The sequence below is a fragment of the Nicotiana sylvestris genome, chromosome 9 (assembly GCF_000393655.2).
Source record: "Nicotiana sylvestris chromosome 9, ASM39365v2, whole genome shotgun sequence".
Classification (NCBI taxonomy): domain Eukaryota; kingdom Viridiplantae; phylum Streptophyta; class Magnoliopsida; order Solanales; family Solanaceae; genus Nicotiana; species Nicotiana sylvestris.
Genome location: NC_091065.1, coordinates 143,149,002 through 143,151,531, shown reverse-complemented (window position 1 = coordinate 143,151,531; position 2,530 = coordinate 143,149,002).

Sequence of the window (2,530 nt, the reverse complement as noted above, 5' to 3'; positions counted from 1 at the left end):
GTATAATGCGGGAATACATTTAAGTTCTAGGTCGCCCACCAGTATAATGCGGGAATACATTTAAGTTCTAGGTCGCCCACCAGTATAATGCGGGAATACTTTTAAGTTCTAGGTCGCCCACCAGTATAATGCGGGAATATTTTTAAGTTCTAGGTCGCCCACCAGTATAATGCGGGAATACATTTTAAGTTCTAGGTCGCCCACCAGTATAATGCGGGAATACATTTAAGTTCTAGGTCGCCCACCAGTATAATGCGGGAATACATTTAAGTTCTAGGTCGCCCACCAGTATAATGCGGGAATACTTTTAAGTTCTAGGTCGCCCACCAGTATAATGCGGGAATATTTTTAAGTTCTAGGTCGCCCACCAGTATAATGCGGGAATACATTTAAGTTCTAGGTCGCCCACCAGTATAATGCGGGAATACTTTTAAGTTCTAGGTCGCCCACCAGTATAATGCGGGAATATATTTAAGTTCTAGGTCGCCCACCAGTATAATGCGGGAATACTTTTAAGTTCTAGGTCGCCCACCAGTATAATGCGGGAATACATTTTAAGTTCTAGGTCACCCACCAGTATAATGCGGGAATACATTTAAGTTCTAGGTCGCCCACCAGTATAATGCGGGAATACATTTAAGTTCTAGGTCGCCCACCAGTATAATGCGGGAATACTTTTAAGTTCTAGGTCGCCCACCAGTATAATGCGGGAATATTTTTAAGTTCTAGGTCGCCCACCAGTATAATGCGGGAATACATTTTAAGTTCTAGGTCGCCCACCAGTATAATGCGGGAATACATTTAAGTTCTAGGTCGCCCACCAGTATAATGCGGGAATACATTTAAGTTCTAGGTCGCCCACCAGTATAATGCGGGAATACTTTTAAGTTCTAGGTCGCCCACCAGTATAATGCGGGAATATTTTTAAGTTCTAGGTCGCCCACCAGTATAATGCGGGAATACATTTAAGTTCTAGGTCGCCCACCAGTATAATGCGGGAATACTTTTAAGTTCTAGGTCGCCCACCAGTATAATGCGGGAATATATTTAAGTTCTAGGTCGCCCACCAGTATAATGCGGGAATACTTTTAAGTTCTAGGTCGCCCACCAGTATAATGCGGGAATACATTTTAAGTTCTAGGTCACCCACCAGTATAATGCGGGAATACTTTTAAGTTCTAGGTCGCCCACCAGTATAATGCGGGAATACATTTTAAGTTCTAGGTCACCCACCAGTATAATGCGGGAATACTTTTAAGTTCTAGGTCGCCCACCAGTATAATGCGGGAATACATTTTAAGTTCTAGGTCGCCCACCAGTATAATGCGGGAATACTTTTAAGTTCTAGGTCGCCCACCAGTATAATGCGGGAATACATTTAAGTTCTAGGTCGCCCACCAGTATAATGCGGGAATACTTTTAAGTTCTAGGTCGCCCACCAGTATAATGCGGGAATATTTTTAAGTTCTAGGTCGCCCACCAGTATAATGCGGGAATACATTTTAAGTTCTAGGTCGCCCACCAGTATAATGCGGGAATACATTTAAGTTCTAGGTCGCCCACCAGTATAATGCGGGAATATATTTAAGTTCTAGGTCGCCCACCAGTATAATGCGGGAATACATTTAAGTTCTAGGTCGCCCACCAGTATAATGCGGGAATACATTTAAGTTCTAGGTCGCCCACCAGTATAATGCGGGAATACATTCAGCTCTAGATTTTGGAATCAGTCACCCCACCTGAAGACGGAAGGGTACAACAGAGATCCCCAAACGGGAAATAATAAAATCCCCAGCACCAAGAAGCAGACAACTGCAAAAGCAAGCGCACATTCAAAGGGAAGAAGGAACGCGTCTCAAAAGAGGCAGTTTGAGAACGCTATGGCATGCCCAACATAACAATTCTGATGAAAAGCCATACCACTGAGGAAACCATTGAAAGATTTAAAGAAGAAAGTCGTATCCCCAGCGGGTCAAGCAAAGTGATGAAAACTGGCATTCAAACGTCAGCAAAGGACCAACATCATCTCCCAAAGGCACAAGATAAAGACATCGGAGGAAAGCGATAGCCGACAAGAAAGCAAGGCAACAAGAACAAGTCGAAGATGGATGAGACTTCAGGATCCTTAGTTTAGCTTAGCTTCTTGTTTTTCCTTTTAGAGCAATGTAATAGGGAGATCGGTTGAGCAATAGCATCCTACAGCAGCGTACAACAGCGCACAACAACAGCAAGCAATACAGTCACATGGTAGTCCCAGCTACCAAAATTTCCCGAACTACATTGACCTGATTCCTGTTTCAGCCCAGGATATGTAGGAAACCTCCGAAGCAAAGGTTCGGTCAAATCTTTTTCAAAAATGCTTCACACGGAGTATTCGGACGGGCAAAAATCGCTCGCTTTATCTTTGCGCGAAAACCCTTCGTGTCTCCGTGCAAAGAGGGGCAGCTGTAAGCACGTGATTTTTGCTTTACGGACATTCGCTCCAAAAGAAAATAAAAATAGTGACAAATGGCTTCGTTGTACAATTGTT